General features: G+C 43.8%; 1 long non-coding RNA gene across 1 annotated transcript; it reads left to right on the top strand.

The window, feature by feature from the left end:
* LOC115387581 (uncharacterized) lies at positions 1-6,963 on the top strand. The gene is made up of 3 exons (XR_003931397.1): positions 1-1,147; positions 6,000-6,089; positions 6,233-6,963. It is a non-coding gene; the product is annotated as an uncharacterized LOC115387581 (long non-coding RNA).
* Positions 6,964-17,642: the final 10,679 nt, after the last annotated feature.

Here is a 17,642-nt window from a genome sequence, read left to right as displayed (position 1 = left end):
AAGAAAATGTGGTTCAGAAGCTGTTTGTCATTCGCCACATTGGCTTGACGCACATGGCAGAAAAAGAAAGTAAAGACGTTTGGTATCATTTCACTGTGACTTTAGAAAGTACTAGAAAGCAAAAAAAGCAGCCACGCGTAATGGATAAAACTTAAAATATGACTCAGTGGTGACACCGAGGCGACTTTCCCTCTTCACCGTGGCTTGCTCGTCCTCACCGCCACACATAACTCAATGTCCGTGATAATACTAGTTTAACAGTGATAAGGAATTATCGGACCAGTACCGGTTCCTGTCATGTGGTACTGGGTCGCACAGATGATCAGTTCATTTGTGACTGTAAACACTCCTAGCACGCGATGCACAGCTGCTGCTCGGGAGTAGTCGAAGGGAGGCTGCTGTTGAAGGTCTGCTTCCCCGCGGTAGGGACGGCGGTACACCATCAGCAGACCCTGTGGGACCTCCAGAGGATTCAGGTTTATTGTTATTATACGTGACAGCGATGCTGTCGTAGCATTAGCTATGAGGCTAGCGCCACATTATTATGGGCACCATCGAAACGCATTTTTAACATTCTTTTCACAAAAACTTTCCATGTCCTGTTATTGGTGTGTTTATATTTACATATATGATATGAAATAACAATTTTATTTCTACTAATTTTTTTGTGCCTCAAAAGTAGGTCAAACTTGTATAGGCTGGAACATTATAAATCACAGGACTTACTGAAATACAACACTGAAAGGCCATTTTTCACCTGTCAGAAAATGATGAGCGAATATCTTTATCTATATTTTTGTGTTTATCTGAATATCTTTAAGAACATTATCTCAAAATACCTGTTTTTCCTGCTAAAAAGTGAATAATGCAGTGATAACTGCATTTAAATTGTACTTCCATCTGGTGCAAAGAGACAGTTATAAAATATATTCTGCAGGGTCATGACTATGCAAAATAAGTACCTTAGGTATCAGAAAATAACTTATGTGTCAGGGTGCTACTAAAAAATCTGGTACACAAATCCTAACCTATTCTTTTTTTTCTTTTGCAGGTGCCTAAAACAATCTGATCCTGTTAAAAGAGGTGCATCATTTACATTTTCAACACTGGTATTCTTAAAACCCCGGTGTGCGAATAACCATGTAGGGTAAGTACAATGGCGTTGATAGATATCCAGAAAAAATAGCTTTGTACTTTGTTTTGACCTGTTAGTTGTGATGTCAGTGGTTGTTGGAGTTGTTAGTGAATGCAACAGTATGCAGTATTCCCCCATAATTGTACAAGCCTGGTGAACAATCAGGCTACTGAGAACACCATCCAGGCCAAGAAATATATTTTCATTTTTAAGTACACAATAATCCTTTGATTTGGTAGTAATTAAAATCAATTCTGGAATTTGAAATTAAAAAAACACACCTTCAGTTTTTGAGAAGTTCTGCAAATTTCCATTAGAAATATTCTCTTGAAATTTCAAATCTTAAAGGATAAGTTCGGTTTAAACAGTTTTCACGTTGTTTATAGAAAGATGTATAACAATGTACTCACTTGGAAGGGTTTTCTGATCCGAAAAGTGGTCTGGGAGAAAATTAGTCCTCAGACCTCAGTGTTTCCCCTACCATTATATTAGGGGGGCGCCCCGCCCCCCCAACGGCACTCCCCGCCCCCCCTAGAAGGTCAAGTTAAATTAAAATAATTGTTACGTTATTACACGCAAACTTTAGTTTTCCTGCATAAAGACCGCTCCACATGCTGTTCTGAATGCACTGGACGCGGAAGCGCTGCCACAGAGTTTCTGATCGCCTCCCATGTTAACCTGTCTGACTGACCGCACACAACGCGCAGGGGCTCGCGCTCTGCAGCGCGCCCGCTCCGAGCGTCGAGAGCGCCATTTGTTTTGTTTAAAATGCTCTTTAAATGTGAAAACCGAGAGCAGACGGATCCAGCCGAGTGCAGTCGATGTGTGACCAGCGCGGAGAGCGCAGCCAGCAGACACGCCTCCAGTGCGAACAGCCAAGCGCCGGCGCCGAGACGTTCGCATCCAGTGCGTCAGCACTCGCTGCAGCACTCCACTGTGTCCACTCCATCTTATAAACAGTCACACGCCTTTATGATCTACTGAGATCCAATTTTTTCCTGAAATTTCAAATATCTGGGGAAAATCTGTCATTGACTGTGTGTTTGATGGGGAAGATGTGGCTCCAAAAGTCGCTGGTTCGAGCCCCGCTACCGACCCAAATATGTGAACTACTTCGAAGTGGATATTGTTAAACTTTGACATAAAACTAAGTTTGTTATGAAAATATTATTCACCTTTTGTAAATGTATTGCTGTCTGGTCAGACCTGCATTAAAAGAGCTTTTATAACTCTGATATTAACAAAGCTATATAAGAAGACAGGCTTTCTTCAAAAAGCTTTTCTAGTTGTAATGATACCCTTATAAAGAATAAGGTCAATTTGATCAGTTACGATTTTAAATACATGATCTTGACATGTCATTTTATCTTGACAATGCAAAAAGGTCTGTCTGTTTTCCCTTTCTAAACAGATATTTATGTGAATAACAAACCAAAAGCACTGCTGCATAAAGAAAGGCCAGATTTATTGAAAAATACAAACATCATTTGTATATGACACAAAGAGATATATGAGCTAACTGTGTACACCAAAGTATTTCAACACAATTACATACAACACCATTAAGAAAAAAAAAAAAAAAAAAAAAAAAAATCACTGAACACATCCAGGACTGTCCGAGCTCTCTTGTGGACACCGGCACCTGTGAGCTGCTTTCTGCATACAGGCCAGTGCAGAATCACTTCCCACAGTGATACAGCATCCACAGGAGGAGCCTGTGGGTGAAAAACCACTCTGGAGCAGGAAACTGGTGAGAAATAAGAGCAGGCTCTGGTGGTGTGGACCACAACTACAGGTCTAACTGCAGTTGCTGGTTTTTCCAGATGGAGGCTGAAATCCATCTCTGGTCCTGAGCAGGTCTATTTTATTAATCTCTGCTGGGAGCCAGCGAGGCTCAGAACCTGGAGCAGGCTGTGCTTCTGCTGCTGGAGCGTGAAGAGGGTCGGATGTGGAGAGCTCAGAGGGAGCAGTCGGAGGTGGAGCAGATGGACACAGAGGTGGTTGTAGAGGACAGGGGGATTTGAGGAGCTGAGGATGAGGCTGATGAGGTCCTGGACTGCAGACAGGTGACGGTGCTCTGCTTGTCGTGGTTCTGAATGTGACAGAGGACACAGAGGAGCTGCAGGCCTGATGAGAGAGGAAGAGAGAACAGCTCAAAACATAATGAATGACAGTGGATGGTGAGACTGTCAGTGACTATGAAGCATTTCAACAATCCCACTGAAATTAGGCCGACACCACCGTGCTGCTGCTACGTTACCTTGAAGACATGTTTTCTAGCCAAACTCAGGATTGGGGTCAATGCAGCATAGTCAACATGTTTTCTCTAAATATTTTTCACATGACCAACACCCTGTAACATCATTCATATTTACCAATGCCAAAGTCAAAGAGGGCCTGGGAGCAGTCTGTCCAGATGCTGCTGCTGATGGACCTGGATGATCTGGAGCGCTGGGGAATGTGACCGGGACGCTGCTGGAAGGCTGCAAGAGCACAGGGAAGGAAAATGAACTCATTCATGCAGAATAAAACACCTGCACACATTCATTTCATGAGATACTAACAACACCCTCTGTGCATGGAAACCGCAGCTACATGTTTGCATCTGGCCAAACAAAGATGACTGTCCCTCAGCTGCATTGGGCATTTCTCAATCTACAATACAATTTGAATATATCTTATAATGCCTCACACTTTTTTAAATTAAGTTTATTCTTAAGTGCACACTGAATGCTGATTATTCTGTCCAACTTTACCTTCAGATAAAGATCAGGCCACTTCTTCTGGTGGTGCTGGTCTGTTTCCTGCCTCAGAGGGCCAAACGCTGAAAGCAGCAAACCTTTGCAGGGTGCAAATCCACCCCTCATCCCCCATGCCTCTGTGCTTCTTCTATTTGGAAGAAGGAATAAATGCACACGTCACACCAAGAAGTCCAGCCAGAGTTATGCCTGAGAAATAGCTCTTACTGATATGTGTTATATTACTGTCATTATTATTTGGAGGTACATAAGTTTAAAAAGCACAAATTCTAACATATTGTATGTATATTCTTTAATGCATAGTTAACCTCAGTGTTTTTTCTCATTTCTTTTTGTGTGTGTGTGTGTGGGGGGGCTTTACTGAGGTGACACTGCAAATTAATAAAAGATTTTCAGTTAAATTTCTTAGCTGATATTTTTGCCAATAAGACAGCACAGTGAAGCCGCAGTAGAAAAGGACTTCAGTCCTTTCAGTTCCAGTCAAGTCAGGCTAAAAATGTGGCTCTGGAGCTCAGAGAAGCTCTCAGAAAATGTCAAATATATAAATTCATTGAAGTTAATTGGCACATTGCAAAATTAAATAATACTCCTGTGGCTACGGTAACAGTTAAAACAAAAGCAGCACTTTAAATAGCTAAAACAGCTTAAAAAACTATAGGTATTCTGAAGTGAAAAAAAACAAGCATCTAAATAACACAATCAAAACAACAAGCACGGATAACACGAATGAATGAATGAAATAACTCCAGAGTCACCACGATGCCACGGTCGTTTCTTTCTTGTGAACATAGCGGTGTCATATGTGTAGCTTATTAAAAAAGACTAAACGAAAGTTGATATCAACTTACCTTGATATGCAAAGCCACAGTGTTTGTCCAAAGAGTTTGAGGAGGACGAAGCGCACCGGCAGTGGGTCCATCGTGACTTGATACGAGTGCTGTCATTGGTTGTTTAGCCAGCTAGTTGTAAGCCGGACATCGATTGGTCGAGAGAAGCCACGTGGTCAGATCTGGATTGGGTGGGTGATTCTGGGCAATTCTGGGCAGAAGAGACGTCGGTTGGCTGAAAAATTCTGGGGCTGGAGATACGCGATTGGTTGCTGTGAGAATTTCTGGACAATCTTGCTCTGGATTGGGTCGGTGATTCTGGGCAATTCTGGGCTGAAGAGGAGGAGATTGGCTGAAAAAGCTGGAGATGCGGAGACGCGATTCGACGAGGAAAAGCAGCCGGACGGCTCCCAGGTAGGGCAATACACTTTACCCACCTTGCCTAGTATGAAAGTTGTGAGAGTGAATGGTTGGTGGTGGTGGTCGGAGGGGCTGATGGCGCAGATTGGCAGCCTCGCTTCTGTCAGTCTGCCCCAGGGCAGCTGCGGCTGCAGCAGTAGTTTACCACCACCCAGTATGGTGTGAATGAATAATGTGATGTAAAGCGTCTTTAAGTGTCCTGAAAAAGCGCTATATAAAACCAATGAATTATTATTATTATTATTATTATAAACAACGTGAAAACTGTTTAAACCAAACTTATCCTTTAAGTCTCCTGGTTTTTAGCTCCAGTGTTTCCTCATGGGGTGCTCCACGCTGGGTGTTGCTTCTGGTCCTCTTATGGGGTTGCTGCTGGGTGACAGCTCTGCCTGTGTGGCTGGAGGCCTCTGCACTGTGGTGCGGGGCCTCTTGTTTGTGCGGGGTGGGTCTCTGGCAGGGCCCCTCCTGGGCCAGGAGCCCTCTTAGCGTGGAGGGCCCCTTCCTTACCTCAGTCCTCGGTACCCAGCCATGACTCTCTTTTATAATAGTTTGTTTGCATGGATGGGTGTGTGTGTGGATGTGTGTCTATGTTGGTGAGTGTGTGTCTCTGTATGTCTCTGTTTGTATTTAGGGGGTGGAATGGCCTCTGTTTCTTTTGTCTTATGTTCTCATTTGTTGTTTTAGTTTTTTCTTTTCTTTTTTTTTTTAAGTACGAAAATGCCACACAAAAAAAGTTTGATTTCATTTGGTTACTGGTTTGAGGTAATGGTGTTTAACGATGCACACAGCTTGTTTTGTGCAGAGTGTTTCTTGTCACCATTGATCTATGGTCAACTTACTTGTTTTGTTTGTCATCAGAGCTCAATCAGCAAGAAGAGGTCCATTTTTCTGATGAGCCTTCCCCATTTTCTGGAGGATGAACCTTCACACTTTGTCCAGATTGTCGAGGTAAGCATTTCTTTACTGTGGTCTTTGTAATAGAAATACTTAGTCATAGTTCACTGTGCCTTTAACCACCTGAACATACATAGCATACTTCCAAAAATATTAGCCAGGGATACTAACTTTTGCTTTCCTTGTATTTTTTGTAGGCCACAGACGATGAGAACAAGTACACAAAGGGGGTGAAAGTGGGCGTCGCTATCGTCAAAGAGGGAGATGACATCATCAATGCTGCGGTGGTCCTTGAGGAGGCAGTTGTCCTATGCGACTTGGATGAGATTCCCAACGCTATTGCCATGCTTATGGGACTTCTTTATGCACTAAATATCGATTACCCAAAAGAACTGAAATACACCTTTCAGGTCATCCAGAGGGTCCTTGTGAATATTGGTGCCGGACAGTTTTCCTCAGTTGTGCATGGCCTATGCAATCGACTTTTGAGGAAAAAGCTGTAAGAAGGTTCATATGCAGAGTCAAGTGATCTCCAGATTTGTTCATAGCATAGTGTGCAGAATATTGTGTAGGTCACACTGTGTCCAGATTTGAAGATTTGTTCAAGGATAAATTTGTGTAGGTCGCACTGTGTCCAGATTTGTTCAAGCGTAGTATGCAGAATATTGTGTAGGTCACACTGTGTCCAGACTGTAGATTTGTTCAACGATAATATTGTGTAGGTCACTCCGTGTCCAGATTTGTTGAAGGAGAATTATTGTGCACGTCACACTGTACAGATTTGTTGAAGGATAATGTGCAGTGTTGAGTAAGGAACACTGTACCCAGATTTGTTCAAGAACTATTTGACATGTAAACTTTTGTATAAGTCATACTGTGCCCAGGTTGTTAAAAGAAAATTGTGCAGAGTGCTGAAAAAGTAATATTGTGTCCAGATTTGTGAAACACTATGCAAAGTATTGATATGTCACACTTTGTCACGATTTATAGCATTGGATCTGATTCTCTTTCATCCTTTAAGTGATTTGACTTGCCACAATAAATGGTGGATGTTGATGTCTAAAAGCATGATTTTGTGTTTCCATTCTGATAGATATTTTTAAGTTTTAATAAGTGAAGATGCAGTCAGGTGAACTTAAAAGTTTAAGTTAACTGTAGCAGGACAGTGTCAACACAACAAGATGCATTAGTTATGTTTATGAATTCAGAAGTGCAACAAACTACAGGCAAAGTTCAAAAGACAAAACAATTTAATTCAAATTGACTGCATTTCACTGATCCTGAAATAGATTTAAAAGTTTAGTCAGTTAGCAAATCCAAATCAAATTAACTAACACAGAAGTTAACACAACAAGGGATGTTCAGTCAAGATAACGATAGATGATGTTTGGAGAACATCTTGTGCTCTTTGACTTGACATAAAATTTTAAGGCAGCCTTAAAACTGATATTTGTATGTTGAAACAGCTTGTTTGATTTTACAGTGTAGAGATTCAGCAGTATATTTTATTGCTGAGAAATATTTAGCTGTGCATCTCCCAGATATAGGTGTTCATTGTCTCACACAACACTCTGGAAAAATACTGCTATATTAACCACGAGAACCTGCTTGATTACCACCCCTTGCCTGAATATACTGTGGGTGCCATGGCATTAATACTTCTCCACCATTCTTTCGTCTCATTATAGGGTGATGTCTACCTTAATTGAAGAAATCAGGGTCATCATCCTCAGGGCGTTGCCAAATCTTTCTGAAGAGACAATATTTCAGCTCATTTCTAAGCTTCAGTCCTCTGGCTTAGAATCAAAGGAAGACCTCAGATATGTGCAGCTGGAAGACATGGCTGACCTCTTGCCTATTATTCAGCTCTGGAAGGAAACTTTTGGATGCATTTAAATCAGGTAATAAAAATGAGGCTTGCAATGAGCCACCGTGTTACTAATTCTCCAAGCCACTTTGTGAGGTCACCATCTTTCAACAGTAATTCACTGATGTTTTGTTTTCTTTGTTTTAGAGGCAACAGAAGTGACTCTCGATCTCACAGTGATTCCAAACCCCTCACCACTCTCCAGCCCATCACCACTAGAAAGCAGCTCACCACTATCCAGTTGTTCATCCCCACCACCATCGTCAGTGTCTAACCTGTCAGACTTCAGCAGTCCAAGTAGCAGAAGCTCCCAGATATCCAAAACATGGCCCGACATTCATCCAAGTAGCAGAAGTTCCCAGATATCCAAAAACATGGCCTGAGACATTCATAGTGCCTTGGGATAAAATGCCACAAGAAATCCGATCAGCTATTGCAAATGGGAAAAGACCAAAATTGGCAGAGCTATGGCAGATGGTAAGAGTGCTGGTAGACGAAATGAGGAAGAATGAGGCTATCCCAACACCCCCCCAGTGTCTCACAGTTTATCAAAATATCGTGAGATTTCAGAGTTTTGCTGGTGTTTTTCCAGACGGCTCACTTATGGCAGGCGGTTATACTTAGCAATTTATTCAGGTGAAAAGTCGTATTGAGAACTTCAGCCGTGACTGCAGCTTTGCACACCACTGTGGGCGCTGGATCCAGCTCCAAGAGCAAGAGAGGGCCAATTGACACATATGGCTGTACAAGATTTAAGCCAGAACTCCCACCAGGAGAGTCTGATGATACTATGGAGCAGAAACACCACAGATTGGAGGAGATCTATAGAGAGGAAGGTGCAGGTGGGGTTGAAAGAGCAGATGTTTGTAGTCTTGTGGAGACCACATTCTGTCTACCGCATCGCCGAATAAATACAACTCCAGCTCCTCCAACTGAAGAATTAAGAAGCAAGTGGCCTTACCTCTTCATGCAGGCAGCGCGGAGATGCTAACAGCTAAAGCTAGAGCTAGCTAGCTCTTTACTAGCGGTAAATAAAGTGAAACCAGCGCGGCTGCCCACAGCTGGAGACGGCGTGGAGTGATATGAAGGGAGAGAAAATAGTGCCAAACGTTTACGAGGTCTGACTTTTTCGTCGACAACGGTTTGTAATGCAAATATATCACTCTTTCGAACACATATTGGTTTGAGAAGAAAAATGCTTTTTTTTCAAGATCCCAGCAAACTTGCCGGACTACTTTCCTCTGGACGTAAACCGGACAGGATCTCCGCTCACTGGACGCTGTCAGGGGTCAGTCTGTGTGAAAGAACAACACTGCTGACGGGGATGCCATACAGATTTATGTCAAAAATCCCGAACTATCCCTTTAAGACTGTCCTGTCCCAGAGTGAGGATGGTGAGGTGGCGCTCCATGTTGTCCAGCTGCTGACGGCCCACTTCAAAGAGACCACAGATGGCTCATCCTCCTCGCAGACATAAGTTTATTTCTCTTCTTTCCTCATTTCTATTGCAAATTGTTGCCTTTTTAAAAATCATCTTTTGGAACAAATATGCTTACTACATTCATATTGTCTATGCTCTACAGCAGTGGTTTTCAAAGTGTGAGGCGCGCCTCCCCTGGGGGGGCGCCAAAGGGTGTCAGGGGAGGCACGAGAGGCAGAGAAAGACTTGACTTTTCAACAATCCTTTATTTTAACAAGGCTGGGTTGTATCAAGTCAACGCTAACATATACAAAACACCAAATCGAAAGAGATTAAATAAATACAAGGAATAAATAAATAAATAAAGGGTCAACCATTCTCTGCCACAAACTACAGCAAAACATCCGCAAAAGTTATTTTTGAATCTCTAACAGAGAACAAGGCACCATCATGATCCCAGGTATTTTTAAAAGTCTCCAAGTCCTCCATTTTGAAGTAGTACCTGTGCTGAAACTGTACGTGAGCTCTCACAAGCTTCTTGAACAGCAGTAGAGCATCACATCTCCCTTCTCCCTTGATCTTCTCCTTCCTGCTTAGGTAAATTGACATTTTTGCCTGTCCAAAAATGAAATTCAACAATCTCCCCTGCCTCTTCTTCTTCTTCCCATAAGAGAAACCAAAAATGAACATTAACTCAGTGAAGTGCTCTTTGAACCGGCTCACTAAAGTGCTTAGTGCTCTGAACAGTGGAGTTAATCTGGAACACTGGGCAAAACAGTGAAAAACAGTTTCTCTCATAGAACAGAAAGGACAACCATCTGGAACCGAAGGATTGATCACTGACACAAAGGCATTGACTGCTAAAATCCCCTGTAAAACACGCCAGTGCAAATCTCCAACATTTTTTGTCAATGGTGGTTTATAGAAAACATTCCAAGCTGGTTTAAACTCTGGTTTCACTTTCAGAAAAGCTCTCCATGGTGTGTCTGCCCTTCCTTTGAGTTTTTCTCTGTTTAAGGCCTTTACACACCCCTGGTAAAGACCTTTCCCATTAGCAGAGTCCAGAGGCATCCAAACACAGCCACTGAGCAGAGGGTCAGTCATGCCACAGTCCGGAAGATTTGCTTTGATCGCCATCCTAGGAAAAGGATCAGAAGCATTAGGTGTTACTTGGCCATTAGACCACTGTTGCAGGAGTGCCTTGTCCTCTTTGGAAAACGCCCTCCTGAACTTCTCCAGGATGGCACCAACAGTCCGGACAGACCGGACCTCCAGCCTCACCGCCAGGGCCTCAGCGTTATCCAAGTTTTCTCCAGCCAGCTGCAGCAGATGTTGAACCGTTGTTATTCGTTTCTGGAAGAAAACTGCAGACATTAGCGGGGCGTCTTTCCACGGTGCTCCCAGACGTGCCCCTTGGAGTATGGGTTCCTTAAGCAGCCAGTGCAGGGAAACAGTAGGATCCAGTCTGCTCACCTCCATCAGCCTCCACACTCTGACCACGCTGGCATAGAAAGGTGGCAAACAGTTTACACTTAAGTTGGCCCAATCAAAACAAAACAGTGTCTTATCAAAACCCAAATTCCCAACCTGACCAAAAATAAAATCTGCAACTGGCCTCCATGGTAAAATCTCAGAACCATAGAGGTAACTTTGCAGAAACTGTAACCTAAAGGCAGCCTTCCTGCTTAGCAGATGAACCAGCCCCTGTCCTCCTCCTTCTTTTGGCAAAAACAAAACACTTTGAGGGACCCAGTGAAGATTGTCCCAGAAGAAGTCAACGATGGAACTCTGAACACTCCGTAACAAATCCTGCGGAGGTTCGAGAACAGCCAACCGATGCCAAAGTGTGGAGGCCACCAAGTTGTTAATGATGAGTGTGCGCCCCCTATAGGACATCCGGGGTAATAGCCAGTGCCATTTTTTTATTCTGCCTTCCATTTTTTCTGCAACTCCTTCCCAGTTTTTCATAACCTCACTTTGGCTACCGAGATGCACTCCAAGGTATTTAATCCCATTTCTCTTCCAACAAACTCCACCAGGTAAACTTGGCTCAAGTCCGCCCCATTCTCCAACTAGCAGAGCTGCGCTCTTGTCCCAGTTTACCTTGGAGGAGGAAATTTTTCCAAAAGAAGTAGTAATGTTCAGCAGCCTCTGAATGTCCTCATTGCCAGTGATGGCCACCATGATGTCATCTGCATAAGCCGAAAGGTGCAGTGGCGACGCATCCTGCCTGAGTCTGACCCCCCTCAAATCATTCCTAATCTTAATCAGCATGGGTTCAATGGAAAAAGAATATAGCATTCCGGACATCGCACAGCCCTGTCTAATGCCCCTCCCAACAGAGAAAGGAGCACATAAACCACCATTGACTTTCAATATACTTTCAATGTCAGAGTAGAGAGTCTTAATCATGGCTACAAAGCTGGGGGAGAGACCAAATGCCTGGAGAGTATCCCAAAGGTACTGGTGCTCCACCCTGTCAAAAGCCTTTTCTTGATCTATTGAAATCAGACCAAATTTCAAACCCAATGAACTAGAGACTTCCAAATAATCTCGAATTAGGGATATATTATCCCTTATTGATCTGCCGGGGATACAATATGACTGGTCGATATGAATGACATGCTCCACCACCTTTCTCAGCCGGTTGGACAGCACCTTGGACAGGATCTTGTAGTCAGCACACAACAGACTCACAGGCCTCCAGTTCTTGATCTCGGAAAGGTCACCTTTCTTCGGTAGGAGGGTGAGGACCGCTCTCCGACAGCTGAGGGGTAACTTCCCACCAGCCAAACTGTCTCTGATAACATCCAGCAGATCCTCCCCAATTGTGGACCAGAACGCTTTGTAGAAGTCCACAGGTAGACCATCCAGGCCTGGAGATTTGCCGTTCTCCATCCCACTGAGCGCCATTTGTAGCTCTTGTAGTGTCAGTGGCCGCTCTAGGTCTGCATTGTCCTGTGCTGACACCTGTGGCAGGTTTTCAAGGAAGGAGCTGGACATCAGCTGATCCTCCCTGTGTTCACTGATGTACAGTGCTGAGAAGAAGTCCACAGCTCTCCTCCTGATCTTCTCTGGCTCTGTCAGATCCCTCCCATCAGCTGATCTCAGGCAGTGAATCAGTCGCTTCTGATCATTCTTCTTCTCGAGGGAAAAGAAGAACTTCGACGGAGCATCCATGTCAGCCATATTTCGGAAGCGTGATCGGACTAGCGCCCCCTGTGCTCTAAGCCCCAGCAGATCTGCTAAAGCTGTCTTTTTTGCTTTGTAGGCCTGAAAATGGCCTGAATCTCCTGTGGAACCACATAATTCTTCAAGCTCCACGATCTCCATCTCTAGATCTTTGACTGATTTTATGATCTCTCGAGTGACATTGAAATTATATTGATTACAAAACTGTTGGATTTGTATTTTTCCAATATCCCACCATTGCTGCAAGGAGGAAAACTGAGGCTTTCTGGACCTCCATTGCTTCCAGAAAAAATCAAAACACTTTTTAAAATGGCCGTCATTGATTAAAACAGTATTAAAATGCCAATAAGCACTCTTGGGTTTTACCCCCGTAATAAAAATATTTCCCATTAGCAAACAGTGATCCGAGAACCCCACTGGGCTTAAAGTGCAGGATTTAAAAATCTGGGCATGATGTTTAAAACAATAGAGTCTGTCCAACCTGGCCAGAGAGACCTGATTATCCTTCATATGTGCCCAGGAGTACTGCCTACTGTCGCCATGCTTAGAGCGCCACACATCAGTCAGCTCATACGTCTCAATGATCCGTTTCAGCTTCCTCCTTGACTGCACATTCGGTTCCAGATGGTTTCTGTCCAAATCAGTGACAGTGCAATTAAAGTCACCCGCACAGATCAAAAAATCCGTTAAAACACAGGTTGAAAGGACATTGGATAGATCCTCTAAAAAAGCACACCGCTCACCAGGGTTAACTGGTGCATACACATTTAAAAGAGTCAGGGTACATTCCTCATATTTTGCTGTGACTTTCAATAATCTTCCCTCTACAATTTCCTCAACCTCATAGGACAATGGCAGAAAAGACTCTGAAAAAAGAACTGCAACTCCTGCACTGACTGTGGACTTGTGACTGAAAATTATGTCCCCACCCCACTCCCTCTTCCAGTCAACAACATTATCAGCATTACTATGGGTTTCCTGCGCAAAGGCAACGTCAATATTCTTAGTTTTTATGAGCTCAAAGAAGACTGCTCTCTTTCTAACATCTCTGGCCCCATTTAGATTTAAAGATGCAAACCTAAAACTGCTCATGGTCAGAAGAAGTGCAAGGAACCAGAAAAAATGTGTGAAACACATTTTTATCTGTTTTGATTTACTTTTAACCATCATTAAGTTGTAGTTTCACCTTTTGAACTAGTTTCTGAAGACGGTAAACCTCTGGTCTCTCCAGTCCCTCAGGACCTCTGTTTCTCATCAGCCACCTGGCTGATGCAACAAACAACAAACGGTTTGGAAAGAAATCTTCCACTTTTACTTCCCGTTTCCCTTTAGTTGCCTGTAAGAATCGTCGTATCTGCTCAAGACTGTAGCCATTCTCCTTCTGACCATCAGGGAGGGTTGAATCTGAAGACTCCCGCTCACTGTCCGATGTAGATAATTCATCTGAATCTTTACCTTTATTCACATCTGCTTTTTCCAGTGCTGCCATTTTCTTTGGTCTTGTCCCTGTTCCTTCTCTGTTGGTTTTCCGTTTAGCTTTTGGTACTTTAAAAACAGATTCGTCATCCATTACTTTTTGTTCGCCTTCAGAAAGAACATCCACATCTATCTCTTGTTCTCTATCACCATCTTCAGTGAACTGACTGACTGTACTGGTCTGACTGGGTTCTGTGGAAGCCTCAGCAGAGGTTGAGGGGGGCTCGCTACCCGGGTCCCGGGTGACTGGCCCCTCCGGGTCCTGGGTGTCTGGCCCCTCCGGGTCCTGGGCCCCCGGCCCTTCCTGCTCCTGCTCAGCCTCTGCATGATCTTCACTGTTTCCCTCTCCTTCAGCCTGAACAGTCTCTTCTGCTGGTTTGTTAGCATTAGCAGGGCAGCTGCGCACCAGGTGACCTTCTTCCCCACAACCAAAACATTTCATAACATCTGAAGTAGCAAACACAGTGTAGTAGAAACCTTCAATATTAAACTTCAACACGATGTTAAGTTTCTCATCCCCATCTCTCAGGATCATATAAACTTGTCTCCTGAATGACACCACATGCTTCAGTTGGGGGGATTTACATCCTGAAGAGATCCTCTTCATAACAGACACAGTCTGACCATACCGTGACAGCTCCCTCAGCAGAGCCTCGTTACTGATAAACGGCGGTACGTTGGAAACAATAACCTTTTGCGCAGGATTCATTAAAGGAAAAACTCGGACATGAGCGCCCCGCAGCACCACGCCTCGCTCCACCACGCTGTTCACTTTATCAATAGATTCCAGGAACAACACCACCGCGCTGTTCATGCGCGACGCTGCTCTCACCGCCTCACAACCAACCACCTCTCCTACCGCCAGAGCGCACTCCTCCACGGAGAAGTCCGCTCCGACCGGGACTTTCACTCCATGCCTCCGGGAGAGACGCTCAAACCCGCCAGCCCCACCATCGCTGGCCATGGCACCCAGCCAAACACCGGCTGCTGCCGCACCCGCTCACACCGTGACCCCCCTCTACCCCCCCTGTGAAACCCCCAGTGCTTTACAACAGTTGTGACAAGTGAAACAAAGAAAAAGAAAAACCATCCGCGAGAAAAAAGAGGTCGAAAACCAAAGTTTTCAGAGGAAACGCTCATACACTCACCAACACACTCCACTCACCAAACGCTCACGCTCACGCATGCGCACGAGAGAGAGAGAGAGAGAGAGAGAGAGAGCAAGCGAGCGCTTCTTGCACTTGGGCTTCCGTAGCAATCACAGTAGTTTGTCCATGTGTAGCTGCCGCAGTCCACACGTGGGACTCACAACAACAGAATATTTTACCTGAAAAGAAAGCTCCGAGTGAGTATCGCGACCGCGATCCCCCGCTTTACAGACATCTGCTACAGTGGTTGATATTGAGATGACCCTCACCCTACCCTCGACTCCTTGTTGTATACTGATCGGTATGTATTCAGTAAATTAACATCCAGTTTATTTCATATCAGATGAGCTGTAAAGTTTTCTGTATTCCAGCAAAGTATGACTGTTAACTGTCGTGGATTTTTATTTAAAAAGTATCCTAGGCCAGTCACAGTGCAAAAAATCCCACAAACATAATTTCCGGAAAAATCTCAAAATCTTCAAGTACATCCACTCTTGGTTCTTGAAGTCTTCAATCGCAGTTCTCCTCGGAACAATCAGGCAGAGTTGGAGTCAGAATGCAAAAAGAGGACTTGATTTCCAAAAACCCCCTGGCAGTCAGGTAGACCGAAAAGAACTGACGCGCGGACCGCTCGCCGCTCCGTCTATTTATACTATTTTCTGGGAGTTCGTTGCATCTCAAATGACTTTTCGTCAAGACACAATTGTTCTAAACCATTCCGTAACCCTCCATTGAGGCACAATTGTGAACTTGTCATTTGCTTCTCAATTGCCTCTCTTCCCCCCTCCCTACAAAGGTCAATGTCCGTGACCCCTTCAGGGGCCTTATCTGCCTCCATCAACTCTCCATCAAGTCTCCATCCATCCTTCCCAAATGCCAGATGTTGTGCAACAATTCACATAGTGTCACATTCCTTGTCCAATGAGCCTCAATTGCGCAAGAGGGAGACAGAGAGGCAATTGACCTGTAATCTTAGCTTTAGAAAAAAGCAAACTGTCCAGCTGCCAAGAGGCTGCCGTAAAAATGAAAAATGACAGGCAGGCAAACCTGAAAGAATACATTGTTTTTTTCCACACCTGTGTCCACTAGCACGAGACATGCATGATATGAATAATAGTAAATAACATAATATAATAAGCATGATGTGAAGAATATTATAAAATTATTCAACATAACCTAACAAAGTTCATACGGTCTCCCGTTTTACAAGTAAGCTCTTTTTTTTTTCTTTTATCTCAGACAGAAGTTATTTAGGTTATTTACCTGACGTGTTTTGGCGTCAAACTTGCACCTTCTTCAGAGTGTCACTTTTTTTAGCATTTTCATCAGTATGTCTGTTTCTCGAAGTAGAGATATTTATACATGTCAAAATTCTTTCTGAAATAATAACCTCACGTTTCAGGTGGAACAGAGTGTGTGAGTGCTGGACACTGGATGATCAGCCTTGAGGGTCATATCTTGAGTGAGGGCATCCAGCCAACATTTGTGATGGAGCTTGCTGCTCTGTTTTCAATTTACTACATCTGCAACCTGCAGTACCAAGATGAGGCTGCCTGTACTCTTGAATTCATTCAAAGGTAAGGCTTTTGTTGTCCAACACACCTTTTTCACAGCACTCATTTTGATATGAAATTGCAAACTAAACCCAGGTTTTACTGGGGACAGTAATGAAGGTTCCATCCCTGTTATAGATAACAGCACACCATGACCTCTAATCTCAGACTATTGTGTTTTTTAGGCACTTCATTGGGATCAACACAGAAAAAGGGAGAAAGGCAAGACTGTCTCCCAAAGGACAGGGAGAGTCGCTCATGTGTCCACTCTTCTGAAGAATCTAATGGACTTCGAGTGGGATTTCATATAGGCTAGGTTAGTGAGACCTCGTCACCTTGGCAGTGCACGTCAATGCAGCCCCATTTCCCATGTTCTTTTTGTTTTTGTGACATGTTCTCCTTTTTACTGCAAAAATGTGGCTAATTAAGTTGTATAGCATTGCAGAAAAAATGTTGTTCATGATTATTATGTTCTGTTCTTAGAGGACTTGGAGCTTTCTTTTCATGTTTTAATAAATGTTTAAAATGTAAATAAATGTTGAAATGTTAAAGCTAGGATTGGCAATCTGGATGAGATACATTTTTTTAAATACTTGTTAAAATGATCTTTATGACCCGATGGGAAGCAATTCATAGCGTGTTTTAAAGTAGAGCGGAAAATATCTGCTACCTACAGCAGAAGTAAAACGGGAAAAACAGCAACCAATAGTCTTGCCGGACACCTTTTTTTAAACCAATCAAATCCCTTTGCCCTTCGACCTGCCCCCTGCGTGTACATGTCAGTGGCGTGCACTGGCCCTGGTTCAGTGCGCGCGTGGCCAAGCGCTTTCGGCGCTTGCGGCTCGTGTGAAAAATAGAACGGAGTGGCACGAGCCGCGGCGCTCCCCTGCGTGTTGTGTGTGGGCAGTCAGATAGGGAGATAGGGACATTCTGATTTCAAATAAGAACTTT

This window comes from Salarias fasciatus, chromosome 4 (assembly GCF_902148845.1).
Source record: "Salarias fasciatus chromosome 4, fSalaFa1.1, whole genome shotgun sequence".
In the NCBI taxonomy this organism is placed as follows: Eukaryota; Metazoa; Chordata; class Actinopteri; order Blenniiformes; family Blenniidae; genus Salarias; species Salarias fasciatus.
Note: the sequence above shows the minus strand (reverse complement) of the source record. Positions and strands in the feature narration are given on the sequence as shown.